The 16,522-nt window shown below is 41.9% G+C and overlaps 1 pseudogene; it reads right to left on the bottom strand.

Annotated features, from left to right (window-relative positions):
• Positions 1 to 2,797: 2,797 nt before the first annotated feature.
• Positions 2,798 to 4,658, bottom strand: LOC149151891 (pyruvate, phosphate dikinase regulatory protein, chloroplastic pseudogene; annotated as a pseudogene).
• Positions 4,659 to 16,522: the final 11,864 nt, after the last annotated feature.

Here is a 16,522-nt window from a genome sequence, read left to right on the forward strand (position 1 = left end):
TTTTGGATGCACCTAATCATGCTTATTCGATGTTTGTTTAGGCCTTACTTTCAATCCTTAGTAAATTAAAACTCTATAAAGGGAGAAAATATTGAAGGACTTGAAATTACTTTTGTGAAACTAATTTGTAGGAAACCAAAATTTCTCTTGAAAAATAAATCTAATATAATCTAATCTTTTTACTTGCAAGAAATGAAACAAAATAATACAACCTATTGAACTATAGTAAAGAAATAGGAAATTAAACTTGAAATTACCAAACACTAACCATGCCTTCAATCCTTTTGTAAGCATCTTTTAGATGACATCAACAACCATTTTGAAGAAACATGTACTACCAACTAACATCATTGAAAAAAAATGAGATTTTGTGCAATTCTACAGGAAGCTATGTATCACTACAGGAAACTTCTATTGGAATTCCAAAAGGAAAATTAAATGAAGAACATGTTTTTGTAATTGCAAATACATATAGTGAAACCTAAACTATTTGTGTGAAAACCTAGAAAATCACTTAGGAAAACCTAGAAAATCACTTAGGAAGGTATATGCACTATTGAATCCAACTTCTAATAGGAACATGCAAATCTACCACTCACTAATCTACTCTGACAAAAAAGGAAATGTTGACAAACCCTTTTAACTAAGAAAGCACAGGAATGACACCAAATAAGTGCACAAGAGTCCCTAGAGTTCTCATGGGTGGGCCCTCCCTAAGGTTCTCAAAGACCTTTAAATAATCAACAATAGATAGTTGAGAAACATAAATGCTTCATTGAATTGTTGTAATACATTGCATAACATTGAATAATTGACCACAAAGGTCTAAATTTGTATAGTAGAGAAATAACAATCCATAAACTAGCTAGATCTAAGGCTGAACCTTGATTTATTCTTATACAAGAGTGGGGAATAAACTCCTTGATAGGAGGGTTGATTTCCCTAAAAGAATCTCAAAATAGGGCTTTATTTGTAGGAGTTATCCTATCCATACAGAACGGTGTTCCCCATAGGTTGAACTACTTTAAATGGAAAAGTGGACTTGGATCAAGTTTTTTTGTAGGAGGGAATGACATCCCTCAATTCTCTCCTTGTTGTAGGGTAAGAGAATCTTCACAAGATCTATCAAATCATTAATTTTTCTACACTAAAAGATCAAAATATTCAAAAGGTGGACGAAATCTTTGAGAATTCCTAATTTAAACATAATAATCATGTCAAATATTATAATATTTTTCAAAACAAGGTCAAAACATGCAAAATTTAAAAAATCCAATAGGGAATGGCCTATAGGGAATCCATTATGGGGGGCCATCAAGGAAGATGCTCCAAATTATTATTTTTAGTAAGGTGGAGTCCATGGAGTTCCTCATTTTGTGTCACTAGTTGTTGATTGATACGTATGACCAAATTTGCTAGTGATGTAACCCTATCATTTGTATGTGAAAAACTAATTTTCTTTAGGCAGTCCCAGGTCTAGAAAAAAATGTTATTATGGTTATATCAATTTGTTCAACTCCTCGAAATGATTCTTTCTAGACAAGTAAACAACATTTGTAAAACTAAATCCATTGAAAAAATCTTGAGAGTGGTACTCAGATGATAAAAACTACATTATTCCTTTGAGATAGGCCTCTTGCAATGATATATAAGGACCCATACTCTTAAAAAGGAAAAGAAAAAAAATAGAGTCCTACTTTTGTAGGAGTATTACTCATGGTTTGGTGTAATGCCCTACTTAATCTTATCATGCAAATTTTATTAGTGTTTAATTACCTGAAAATATTGACTTATAATTATCGGGAAATATTGGTATATTCCTACGTTTGTGAAAATATAATTTTATTTACCGATATAAATTTTATTATTGTTATTATTCAATTCCCAACTTGTCTTCTAAAATTTAATTTTAGATAGGATATGGTCTCCTTCCATTTATTCCCAATTATATGTCCATATCCCAAGGTGTCTTCTCAAAATCTACTTGGGAGAAGATATGGTCTTCTCCAATTAATTTCCAAATTAAATATCCATATCCTATCCCCAAAATGTCTTCTCAAATCTACTTTGAACAAGATATGGTAAGAAAAGTCAAGGATACTAAGTGAAAGGATGAGGTGGTAGTCTTGACATTAATGATAGGTGGTTGAGGTGGATGGGAAGAAGAGACATAAAAGGGGAAGGATGATGAGAGGAGAGGGGGGATCCTTGTCCTTGATTTTGTTTTGGAGGATTGTGTTTTGGGGGAGGAATGTGGAGAAAGAGAAGGGAGAGAATGGATAGATAAATGAGGGAATACAAACTTGGATCTGGAGAGTGTTTGTTAAACTTTGACACGCTACATCTGGGTGGACTTGGGCTCGGAGGGCTAGGGAACTTGTGGAGGTTCCCTGGGCTAGGAAATACTTCGTAGTTGGTTGGGAGGAAAATCCAGTCGGGTAGTCATGAGGAGCATCCCAACAGAGTCAGGATCTCAGGAGAATCTCAACTAAGCTATTGGAGCAGGTATTCCTCCATTTTTTTATTGCTTATGTAAATTATTGCAATGAAATTCTTATTTATTTAATTTGTGGTAAATAAATTTTAATGGTATATTGTCATCAAATAAATGATTAGATATAAATAAATTATTTCCCTTCTTATTGTGTTTAAAATTAGATAAATTTAGTTTTTAGTTAGAGGACCCTAGGTGGGATCCTCACATATGGTATCAGAGCCGGTTTCAAAATCTGAGTCCTAACAGTGGCGCTCCTTCATCTAAGCAGTCGTGAGTATGGGGTATCTTTTTTCTAAGTGCTTAGGACCTGCACCTTAGCCCAACCACAATAACGGGCCATCGTGGATTCTGGGCAAAGAGATTGCTGCCATAATCTAGTTCCTGACAAATATGATCCATTTCTGAGTAGTTGCTCTTGGAATAGTGTAAACCCAGAGTTTTGGCCCTCACCAACCATATTGATTGCAAAATGGCAGGACTGATGATCAAACCATAGATTTTGTCTTGATCAATTTCAAATAATTCTTTTGGAGGATCAACTCCAAGAACAAGTGGCACATTTGCAACCTTGTACCCCTTTTGAGATAAGTAAATTGAAAGTGGAGTCTTGCTTGTACGTGAGACACCAACTAATACCAAGTCTGATTTATGAAGATTGTGAGGCAGGGCTTCGTCGTCTTGTTTAATTGTGAATTCTATTGCCTCAATTCTTTTGAAATAACATTTTGAGAGGGGTGTGCTTCGGGCTGGACTACCTCGAGGAACTCCTGAGGGTGCAACTCCTAGGTGGGCTGCAATGGCTTCAGTGGTCGGCCCAAGAATATCAGTATAAGGCACTCCCCACAACTGGCAAGCATTCTTTGCCACCCCTGCCATGTTCAGATCTACCAATGTGTATAGTAGAAGTGCTCCCTCCTTCATTTCTTGTCTGATGATCTCCATAAGACGATCAACCTCATCAACCCCTGAGAATAAATGGGTATTTACACCATAGCCTTTGTCAACTAAACATGTCTCAAATTGACCCAATGCAACATGGACAAAGTGCTCTGCTGTCCATCCAGTGCCATCAGATACCATGTAAATCACCTTTCCAGAGGGCAAGTATCTTTCGTCTTCGTCATTGCTCCCTTCATAGTCATAAATTATATTAGGAATAGAGGGAAAACCATTACTAGTGAAATTATTATTAGTGGTTGTAGTAGTGGACATTGAAGATGATGTTTCTACCTTGTCTTGGACTGGGTGGTCCAACCGCCTACCAGAGCGGATATTCCAAACCCTCGACCAGTGCTGCAATTGAGGGGTACCCTTGGATTTCCAATCGTTGGCCTTTGTGATATCATTTTCCATGGGAAATTTCTCGAAATCTGGAGCCATTGATGAGGAATTTGCAACTGGAACGGAAGAGGATTCAGAGTGAAGTCGTGGTTGTAACATGAGAACCCCAGTTGACACATTTCCAACAATACAGTGAGACAGTTTCTGGTAAGATCCACTTTGCACAATCTTTAAATAACCCCTTAGGCTGACCACATATAACTGCCATAAGGTCAACCAAGACATATACTGCACTCTTTGGTAACCACTCTCCATTAAGAGGATTTTCTTTTCTCGGACAATTCTGTGATTTTTTGTGTTGTTGTAGACCAGGTTGCAATAACCTGCTCTCTACTTTGTTAAGTTCTGCACTCAACTTCTGAACTTGTTCTGTTTGTTGCATATCATCTTCCAAGACAACATCTAAGATATTCACAAGGTTTGAAGCCTCCTTGTAATCACATATTCGTAGAAGATAAAATGTGTGCAACAATTCATTATAAAGGTGCAGACCACGACAACATTGTCTTTGATCCTCAGGAATTGAATTCCAAATGGCATCACATTTGTTCACAACTCTCTCTAGAGCACTTGCATCTTCCCACTGCATAAGATGAACGTGCAATATTGATGTTGCAAAGACCATCTCAAGTTCAGGATACTTCATTTCACTAGCATGTTGTTGTCCAGTCTCTAAAGCACGTATTGCACCTTGAAAATCCCCTTCAGTTGTCAAAGCATTTGCAAGCTGTAAGTTGAAGTTGCAAGACCATAATTTTGCAGACTCCCCTTCTCCAGTAGAATAATAAGTAGAATAGGCATACTGGATAAGAATACACATTCTTACATGCGTAAATTATTGAATAACCATTCAAAAAGATATGAAAGTCAGAATTATTCATGCACTAAAATATATTCAAGCATTTCATGTACCCATCTTATTAATAACCCATCAAAATTCAAAAATTCCTTTCGAACTAAAAACAATCATATAAATGTCAAATCACATTGTGTAGTATTTAGAAGATTTTACTCACAAGTTTGAAATTGCATAAAGAATCAATAATAAAATATATTTCATAAGGTATGTTTGCGTAGGATTCTTAAAATATCACACGCAGTACTTGAAGCGAATACAATATTTACTGCAGTTTGTCCAAATTTATCATTTAAAAGAAACTCTTAATGGACTACAGTGCAAAACATCTTTTGTACTTATGCTAATTGATCAGTATGTGCATAATGGTAGTTTGTCCAAATTTATCCTTTAACAGAAGCTCTAACAGATTGCAATGTGAATGATCCTTTGTACTTTTGTTAATCATCCTATGCAAAATGGTCCTTAGTCTTCTTGTCAACTATGAAATAACTATTACACATGAAAAAAAAATTCATACAGCACCATGTGTGAAACATGCCTTTCCAAACTCAGGTCATAATTACCTTGTAGAACCAATGTCATATTTGTTTCCTTCCATTAAGCTGCACAAGTACTTTGGTATTTTGTTATGTTGTTTGTTCAAGAAGCTTCACAAACTATCCCCACAATGACATAATGTAGCCTTGAAATGTTGAAAACTATGAGTATCCATCACAAAAATTCTCACCCAAAAATTAGATGAGTGTGGTGGCACTATGGATGTCACCCTTCACACAGGTGATTTAAACAATTTCTATAAGGCATGTGTTTGTAAGCTCGTGTGCAATCGAATATAGACCTTAAACTCTTCCCATTTAATATTGCAAAGCATCAGAAACATACCCTGAATTCTTCATCTACATGGAGATTCTCAACACGACAGATATGTTCTCTGACTGTGGGTGCGATTAGTCTCCTCCAAAGAACACATGGTTCCTAGTATTGACTTCAATCCAGCTGCATCCTAGCCTTTTTATCAAACCCCTACCTTTCATCATTTTCTGACCTTTGCTACATCGTCCCATCGGCCTGCCTCAACATACCTATTTGATGAGAGAGCATAGTTACCAACATTGTTAGGCTCTAACTCAGAAAGATGTTCTACCACATTTTCTCCTAGCTCTATATAGTAATAATTTCTACAGGCACCTAGCAAAGCACCCCACACATCAACACTAGGTTCTAGTGGCACCATTTGAATGAAGTAATATGTGTCACCTAGATGACCTGTAGGCCCAAGAAGGTCAACCACGCATAAGCAGTACTCTGTTGGGCGCAGGATCCCCCAAGGCAAGTTTTGGGGCTTAAATCCTAGATTTTGACCAAACCCGATGTAAAGACTCCGCATTTTGTGGGTGCAGAGTGAAAATATTATAAATGAGTCATAGGGTTTTCCTCCCTCATTTTTATAATGTAATGTCAGATTTAGAAATCTACCCATGATCCGCAGACCATGGGATTGTATAAATAGAGCGAGGCTCTAAGTTGTAAAGAAGAGGATGAATGGAAGTACTAGATGGAGAATTGAGTCTTATCTAAGTATAGAGTCAAGTATTTGGTTCGTAGAGTAGGAGAAGGATCTGTAGCTGAGTGCGCAAAGGCCTAGTAGTCCGCACCTGAGTGCGCAGACTCCTGCAGCTGAGTGCGCAGGGCAAGTCTAGTCTGTAATCGTTGGGGAAGTAATAAAGAGAAGTTTACATCATTTCTATGTATCTTTTTCCTATTTTGTGCATTAAATGTATCGGATATAAATTGCATTTCTATTATTTATATGATGCACAAACTTATATGAATGTGTTGGTAAAGTGAATATAAGATAAAGTATCTGTTTACGCTAAGATAACTAACTATTATAAGAAGGTAAGTAAGATCCATGGTATAACCTAGGGAAGTAGCGCAGATCATTGCTTTAGTAGCGTGTAAACACCTCAGCCCCTAGTTAGGGCTGTGCGAAGGTGATTATAACAGATCTCGAAGGTCTTGCAGGTTAGGACAGAGCGTGAAGTGACTTACGCGAAGGTATTCACAGTTGGACTAAACCGACCCCTCAGACATCTCAAGGGTGCGGAAACTTGGTTCCAGCATCACCAATACTACTTCAGGTGAGACTTCAATCGGCGCCCCGTGGGCTATTACTGAAAGGGCTAGTATTTTAGGGATTTTTTTGGCTAATTAACTCCGAACCTGGGTCAGACCCCCTCAAGCCAACAAATGGTTCTGTTGTCAGGACCAGAATCTGCATAGAGATGTCTGATGTCGTATCATTGGAATCCAACTAAGAAGGAAATTGAAGGTTGGTTGGATAGAAGAATTCATGAGTTCGCGGCGCAGGAGAACACGAACCAGCGACTGACAAAAGAAGAGTGGTTAGACTGCTACCTATATACATAGATCCATGAAATCTTCTTCGCATATTTCCCTATTGAGTTGTGCAAGTGGATCGCGAAGCTAGTAGATAGCCAAGGAAGGTGGAAACTCGACAATCCTATTGTGTGGACCCTAGAGTTCGTGTGTAGATTGGAAGCATCAGAGGATAAGATCGTGTGTGCTATTGATCGTTGGCTCGATCTAATTATAGGATGATTCATTACTGAGTTCGCAGTAGATACTTCAGTTAGTTATAGCGAGGCAGAGCGATGCTTTCTCAAAGGACCACGAGGTAAGTACGTAAAGTCTCTGAATAATTGGATTAAAATTATATTGTGTGAAAAGAGGGTTATGCAATTACCTTGATTTATGGAGCTATGTGAAGTGGAAAAACATACAGAAACGAAGGAAGTAATGGACCAAAGAATAGCCCTTTAATCTCACCTCCACGAGGGGATGAGGAAGAGCTAGCAAAGGTCTTGCTGTGAAGTGTGATCCATTTTATAAGACAAAGGATTCCGCGCATACCACCCCCACCCACACCGCCACAAGCTTCACTGCCTTCACCTCCATCTTCACCCGTACCACCTCCACCACCACTATGATTTAGTATGGAAAGCACGATAAAGTTGCATGTGTTCAAGGGAGTAGGAAATGAAGATCCGAACTAGTTTTGGTTCATGATAAGGGCCATATGGGAAGTGTAGGGAGTTACAGATGATAATATAAAGAAAGCGATGATGGTCAGTGCTCTGTGGGATCGTGCGTTGACCTGGTATATTAACCATTCTAATGATAATCCGAATGCAGGAATCATGGAAATATAAGCAATGCTAAACACAGAATTTAGTAGGCCGAAGTCAAAGGTGTAGTCGATCATTGGATTCAAAGAAATCACAATGCTACAAGGCGAAACTCCTTGGGAGTTGGATCAGAGTTTGAAGTGTACAATTCATGAAGCTAATATGAATTTGACAAATGGACAGTGCCGCGAATGGTTTGTAGCATCGCTAACACCACATCTGAGGAGCGCGCTATCGCAGCAGAAGTTAACGACCCAGGCAGAGGCTTTAGAGATCGCGATGAGACTGCATGAAAGCTCGATGCAGGATCCTAACTTGGGAGTTTAGCAGATCCATGTGCAGTTGAAAAACTTATGCCTTGAGATGCAGAGTTTGAAATAAGACAGGACGGCTCACCCAAAAGTGTGCGAAGAGGTATGGTGCGTAAAATGTAAGGGTTAGGGTCATGATAAGGACTATTGCCTGGTGTTTGAAAATTACCTTGCCGGAAGAGGACCGATGTCGTTAAGGCCAGAAGCACAAGCAAGACCTAGCACGGCACCTTCTTTGTGGTGTGCAATTTGTCAAATAGGAGGAAAGCATCCTATGTACAACTACCATTTGTTACAGAAGTACATGTAGAATTCGCAATAGTTGTTCTGTAATTTTTGTAGATCGGTTGGACATGATGAGCGCACTTGTAGAAGCTATGAGCTAATGATGGATAGGACTCCCACCTATAGAGTTCAGGCCGAAACACGGCTCCTAGACTAGAATGTAGAAGTGGCGTGAACCAGATTTCAGGGGTGCAGACGAGGCCGAGGTGGAGGAGGACCTGGAAGAGGTCGCGGACAACTGATATGCTACAATTGTGAAGGGCCACGACATTATGCTCATGATTGTACAAATCCAATGCACCCATCATGTCTGTATTGTACCTTGTTTGATCATGAGACGGAGGATTGTCCTACACTGATAGCTAGGATATGCGACAAGGGAGCGCTACCGCCTCCCCCAACTCATAACCTACAAATCATGAGGTCTGAGCCGCGCGAGGAAGATCCAAATGTGAACATTGTGCTCAAAGTGGAATCACGATGAGAGGCGATAAAGGAAAACAACTTGAAGATAGTACTTGGGTTCACAAGGCTCCGACAAAAGAAGCAGAGTTTGATTTGGAGCATGTTAAGGAAACCTTCATGGAAGCTAAGAAGAGCTTCATTGATGCCTCCACTTCAGAAAGCAAAGATAGATCAGAGCCGGAAATGGACCCATCTGTCCTGACGACGTTCTTGGAAACATGCATGAAGCTACTACGTGATAGTAAGGATGTAAAAGTATTGCTGGAACTCATTAATAGATGCGATGGGACCGCGCCAGGAGAACCGCGTGTAGTCCAAAAGATTGGAAAGCATATGACGAGGAGAGGAAGAGAAATGAGGCGAACCGCGCAAATTGGAGAATATAAAATGGACTAAGTAATTCTAGACTTGGGATCAGACGTGAATGTTCTACCAAAGCAGACATGGGAGTGCATGGGGAGGCCTACACTGTAATAGTCTCCTATTCAGCTGCGAATGGAGAACCATCAAAAGATAATACCTATGGGGAGATTGCAGGGAATCACTATGGATATTGAGGGAGAAAGCATGCTAGTAGACTTTGAAGTGATAGAAATTGTTGATGACAGCGACCCCTAGCCCGCATTCTTAAGAATTGATTGGGCCACTGAAATGAATGGGGTGATTAATCTGAAGAAGCGCAAGATGATTTTTGAGAACAAGTCTCTGCGCATAGTTATACCTTTAGACCCTGCTGAGGGATCGCGCTACACTGACCCAGTGCGCGACTATGAAAGTGAGACGATTTGGACTGTATCTACAACATAACTGTGCGAGAGAAAGATTGGGTAAATCCCACTATGGACAGACGGATCTCATGGGAGTGCGAAAGCTCATGTACTTCAAATTCGGATGAGGAGATAGAGTGATGGCAGAACCAATTACAAGAGGTAACCACGCTTAATTTTAACCGGTAACCACGCTTAATTTTAACATGATGACAAGGTCACTATGCTATGTATCGACAAAAGCGAGAGATCTACCTACGTATGATGGATTAGGTGAGTTAGATGCTTTCTTGGACAGATTTGAAAGGGAGGTGCCAGAAAAGAAACGTTTCCAGACCTTGAATGGGGTACTATGTGCTATGCCCGCAAAGTGGTGGGGTACGCACCAAGGGAGCTTTGAGGACTAGTGTGAATGCAGGAACATGATGCACATGCGGTTTGGGAAGCCTAGAGTGAAATTGACAGATAAATGCAATGGACAGGATAAATGTGCATGCATCTTTCCAGGTGGGTACATGCATATGGTAAACAACCTACGCGGATGCACATGAAATTCACGTTGGGTGATATGGTCAATAAGCATGTGTTGGGGGGAATTGCGCAAACAACTCCTCAAGTTGGAACAACAGAATGTGGAGAAAATGATCGCACACAAGGTTATCCACGCGGAATCATTTAACGAGGGGTGTGAAGCACTAAACAAGGTTTGTAGTGCGCAGTGAAGTGATTGGAACCTACAGGTACCAACAGTTTTATGGGCTTATAGGACAACGTGCAAGAAACTTACAAGACAGACACCTCCTAGGCTGGCCTATGGAGTGAGCGCTATAATACTGATGGAGTATATCATGCCTAGTCCACGCATAGTAGCGCCCGAGGATATGACGGATCATGGAGCCTTGGAAGAAGGGATCGCATAGTTGGAAGAACTAAAAGAAGAATGCTTGGGACCTGATGAGGAGATTCAGCAGGGTGATCTTAGGCTTGAAGAACTCATGAAGGAAAGAGTTCAATTAAGGGTGAAAAGTGCCATGATGGAAGAAGATGTCAAGAATACTAAGGAAGGAATAAGAAGGACTTTCTTGATAAAAAGGTCATGGTGATCAAACAGGACACGCATAGTTACGTTGAAAAATTTAGGGGCTACCGTCGATAGTTGATCAGTGTGATGCCTTAGATCGGGTCATATATTACTAAAGGTATCATCAATGGTGGCACAATGCAGATGGTAAAGTGTGCGATGCAGGCAGTAGAGTTAAAAGGCAGACTTTTCCAAGGAAAAGTGATTGATGGTCGATTGAAGCCGTATACAGGTGGCCCTGCCACCTGACTAGCCGTGGAAAGCATAGTCTTAGTGCTCTAGGCAGTTGGAAGGAGGCGCATGACTATAAACTACTTTTCCCAAGAGCTACATGATGACAATACTGTGCGCAGGAGCGAAGTGTCACAAGGTTTGCGACAGCGCAAGGGTAGCTGTGCTGCCACGCAGGTTGGCTGGAAAGTGATCGTTATAGTCACTATTGACAATGTGATGCTTGGTTTGAGACCAAATGGAGTGGGCGGTAGGATTTATGGGCTAGATTTGGGAAAATCTACTGCCAAGGGAGCATTAACGAATCAGATTTGGGGGGAATGGTCGAATTCAAATTCAAAAGGTGCTATAAATTACAAAGGGCTACCTAGAAAACAACACTTGGCCATTTGAGAATTGAGTTATTGCGTGCCCAGATATATATGAACCTAGATCTGTTTGATCTTTTGAAGTCGAAGGTGTTGTTTGAGCACTTACCTGAGCCATTGAGAGATTTGTGGAACAGCAGTATGACCACACTAGAGGAAGCCATGGATATCAGCGAAATGACCGACGAAGAGGCCGCATAGGCCATGACAATAGGATATGCCCCTAAGAGTGTCAGGATAGTCACAAAAATCCCCAAATCACTGCGCACGCTAAGACCCAAGAAATATAAGCAGCCCATGGTTCTAGTGCATGTGTCCCCTAGAAACCCGCTGCGAACTAAACTGACCATGGACGAAAAGGGGAAAGAGGTTAATATGGAAACTGATGAAGAGGAGGAAGACCTTGAGGAAATCCTTGTCAAAGAGGAGGAGGACAAAGACATGGATGTGGAAATCAAGGACGTAGACCCTCTAACTAGGCTGCTCACTTATGTTCCTCCGCGGAAGGGAAAGGCAAGGGTTCCTAAGGACCTAGATGAGAGCAAGAGCTCTCTGCAGACTTCGCTGCTACCTGATGATATCATTTTTGAAGGAGCGCACTTGGGATGGGTGCTGAGTCTAAATTTTGAAGATTGGGATCTCACGAACCATGAAAAGTTCCCACACTTGGAAAATCTGCAGCTCATGAAGCTGAAGAAGAACATTGTGGCAGGAGTCATAGAGTTAGAGCCACACAAGTGGTTGCGCGGTGTAGAGAAAGCAGGGTTGTTGAACCTGCTCTGGGTACGGCATTACCATTGCACCCCAGTAACTATATTTATCATCAGGCAACTACTATGCCTGGTGCATGATGGGTGTTTATGGATGGAGGAGCTCATCCCCATCACAGACCACCTGATTCATAGAATTACCCGACTCCCTTGCAAGGGGGAGGACCCAGTGGATATTTCGAAGGGTAAGAGCACCGACTTGGCCATCGCGGAGGACATGAAGGAAAAATTCAAGCTGAAGAAGAAGAAGAGAGGGTAAGCGATCTGCAATATCAACAACAAGGTAGTCAAAGTTACGATCCAGATATTGGCTTGCAAGGTTATGTGGAAGTGCTACATGGATAAGGTGCCTGCACTAGTGGTAGCACTTGCCACACAGTGTGTAGAGGGTGACTAGTTTAACTGGTCGGAGTACCTGTGCAAGGAATTCCTGAAGAATTTTCGCAAGGCACAGGAATAGGGGAAGTCCTTCCACTATGCATGGCTTCTGTTGTCCATAGTGCTGGTAGCTTGGGAGTTGGATAAAGATAGCCAGTTCCCCACAATTGTGAGGGATCTTCCAGAGGTAATGAAGTACGCTTCACTGTGGGCCACTAAAGACGTGCAAAGGATCCAAGATAGTAAGATATTTTGGGTGTTCATGGAGATGAACATCAACATGGGGATTAACTGCAAGCCGCAGTTATTGCCCACTATCTATAATAGTCTACAAATCTTCATGGAGTTCAAGGCAGACTTCCATCACATGTACATTAGGGCACGCAAGGACCTTGTGAAGAAGTGGAATGAATTTCCGTACCTGACCACAGATGATGTTATATTCATCATGCTTGATTTATGGCCACCGAATTGGTGTGCTTCAACCAGCTGCGCATGGGAAGAAGGAGGAGGCAAAACTGTGGATGGCACAGTTAGTAGAGAAGAGAAGAAAAGAGGCAGCAGAGAAGGAGCATGAGGGCCATAAGTCACCCTCGGCTGAGGAAGAGCCCGAGATAGAGGAAGGTGGCACAGACCCAAAAACAACATCCACACAATTGAAGCTCCAAACCCTGATAGAGCAGGTGGGGCCACGAAAGAAGTCAAAAGCTTCTAAGGCTTCTTCGACCTGATCACCCTCATCGAAGGAGATCTCCATGATATAGGGGAGACGGTACATGACGTCACTACAGAGGCCCTCCAGTAGCTCATGGAGGAGAATCAGATTGTGTTGGGGGCCCTCTAGGAACAAATACAGGAGTTGCAGGTGTGCACGCCTTGGGCTGGTACTATCTCGACCAACCTTGCAGTAGGAACGACCGTGGCTGAGGAAATGTTGCACGCCCGCATGACCAACACCATAACGCTACCAAAGGGGGCACTGGTTATAGAGAATGAGGTCGACAGGCCTATGGTCAGTGCATTGAAGGGAGTAGGGATCAACATGGTTACGCTCCCTCGGGAGACACTCTATGTCATGCAAGACGGAGTGACTGCAAAACTGTGGGCTAGAGAGGGCCGCGCACTATAGGTGTTGAGCGAGCAGAAAATTGATATGGAACAATTGAGCCCACAGTGGGACGAGGTAGTGGCGCAGAACCGGTGGATGGTGCAGGTGGTTGAGGAGGCCTGCCAGATGGTCCCTAAGTTGGCCATCCTAGCAGAGGCACCAGTAAAGGCGCGCATCCAGAAGTTAGTAGTAGGCGTGTGTGAGGCATGAGAAGAGATGGCTAAGGTTTATCTGGGGCTAAACCTTCAGATAGCAAAGCTGCAGTTGAAGGTGCAGCCTTCAACTCCTCCAAAGGTAAGGGAACAGTGCACCAACACCATTACATCGGGGATGGAGGAGATCAGTAGTGCAGTGAAGGACTACAACAAAATGTTGGAAGAGTCGTTCGAGGTCCTCACCACTCTGCAGGAGGATTGGAACATACAATGATTAGAAATAGAGGTGTGTGAGCTGCAACAAAGATATGATGATATAAAAGGGACCGCACAGATGGTGGCCCTTACACAGAGGCTCGCGCGGATGCAACAGGCCAAAGCGCTTAAGGAGCAGGTAGACACAACGCGACATAAAGAAGTAGTTTTGAAGGCGTGCATCCAACCTTGGATCGATGGGCCATTCATCATTATAGCCTCGATTGAATCCAAGATCGCACAGATGCAGGGAACACAAGAGCAGATACAAGGAAGTAGATCAGATACAACAATCTTTGAACAACATGTGCAGGAGATATAGCAAGCAACTGCTCAGTGCGTTGTCGATCTTGCAGCAGTTCAAATAGAGTTGGGAGGTCTTCGCGCGAAGATCTCCGCACTGACAGAGTGACTCGAGGGTGAGTCATGATGTTTGTGTTGGGGGCTTGTTGGGCACGGGATCCCCCAAGGCAAGTTTTGGGGCTTAAGGCCTAGATTTTAACCAAATCTGATGTAAAGACTCCACGTTTTGTGGGCGTGGAGTGCGAAGATTGTAAATGAGTCATAAGGTTGTCCACCCTCATTTTTGTAAAGTAATGTCGGCTTTAGAAATCTACCCATGTTCCGCGGACCATGGGATTGTATAGATAGAGCGAGGCTCTAAGCTGTAAAGAAGAGAATGAATGGAAGTACTAGATGGAGAATTGAGTCTTATCTAAGTATGGAGTCAAGTCTTTGGGTCGTAGAGTAGGAGAAGGCTTTGCAGATGAGTGCGCAGAGGCCTAGTAGTCTGCACATGAATGTGCAGACCCCTGCAGCTAAGTGCGCAAGGCGAGTTGAGTCTATAACCTTTGGAGAAGTAATAAAGGAAAGTTTTACATCATTTATGTGTATCTTTTTCCTGTTTTATGCATTGAATGTATCAGATATAAATTGCATTTCTATTGTTTATATGATGCGTGAACTTATATCAATGTGTTGATAAAGTGAATATAAGATAAAGTATCTATTTACGCAAAGATAACTAATTGTTATAAGAAGGTAAGTAAGATCTACGGTATAACTTGGGGAAGTAGTGCAGATCGCTACATTAACAGTGTGAAAACACCTCAACCCCTGGTTAGGGCTGCGCGAAGATGATTATAACAGATCGCGAAGGTCTCACAGGTCAGATAACGTGCAAAATGACCTACGCGAAGGTATTCACTGTTGGACTAAACCAACCCCTCAGATATCTCAAGGGTGCATAAACTTGGTTCCAGCATCCCCCCATACTGCTTTAGGTGAGACATCAGTCCGCGCCCCGCGGGCTATTGCCGAAAAGGCCAGTAGTGTAGGGATTTGTTTGGCTAATTAACTCTGAACCTGGGTCAGGCCCCCTCAAGCCAAAAAATGGTTCCGTTGTCGGGACTAGAATCTGCATAGAGATGTCTGATGTCGTATCATTGGAATTAAACTAAGAAGGAAATTGAAGGTTGGTTGGACAGAATAATTCACGAGTTTGTGGCACAAGACAACAGGAACCCGCGATTAACAAAAGAAGAGTGGTTAGACTGCTACCTATACATAGAGATCCACAAAATCTTCTTCACATATTTCCCTAATGAATTGTACGAGTGGATTGCAAAGCTAGTAGATAGCCAAGGAAGGTGGAAACTCAACAATCCTATTGTGTGGACCCTAGAGTTGGTGCACAGGTTGGAAGCATCAGAGGATAAGATCACATTCGCTGTTGATCATTGGCTCGATTGAATTATAGGAGGATTCATTACTGAGTTCACAGTAGATACTTCAGTTAGCTATAGTGAGGCAGAGCGATGCTTTCTCAAAGGACCTCAAGGTAAGTACGTAAAGTCTCTGAATACTTGGATTAAAATTCTATTGTGTGAAAAGAGGGCTATGCAATTACCTTGATGTCTAGATCTATGCGAAGTGGAAAGACATACAAAAACGAAGGAAGTAAAGGACCAGAGAATAGCCCTTTGATCTCACCTCCATGAGGGGATGAGGAAGAGCTCGCAAAGGTCTCCTTGCAAAGTGTGATCCATTTTATAAGACAAAGGATTCCGCACATACCACCCCCACCCACACTACCACCAGCTTCACCGCCTTCACCTCCATCTTCACCCGTACCACCTCCACCGCCACTGCGATTCAATATGGAAAACACGATAAAGTTTCCTATGTTCAAGGGAGTAGGAAATGAATATCCAAACCAGTTTTGGTTCATGATAAGGGCCGTATGGGAAGCACAGGGAGTTACAAATGATAATATAAAGAAAGTGACGTTGGTCAGCGCTATGCAGGATCGCGCGTTGACTTGGTATATTAGGCATTCTAATGATAATCCAAATGTGGGAATCACAGATGTCCAAGAAGTGCTAAATAGGGAATTTAGTAGGCCGAAGTCAAAGGTGTAGTTGATCATTGGATTCAAATAAA

The sequence above is a fragment of the Pinus tabuliformis genome, chromosome 9, assembly GCF_031772625.1.
Source record: "Pinus tabuliformis cultivar Carrire ecotype Pingquan chromosome 9, CPIR1, whole genome shotgun sequence".
Taxonomy (NCBI): Eukaryota; Viridiplantae; Streptophyta; class Pinopsida; order Pinales; family Pinaceae; genus Pinus; species Pinus tabuliformis.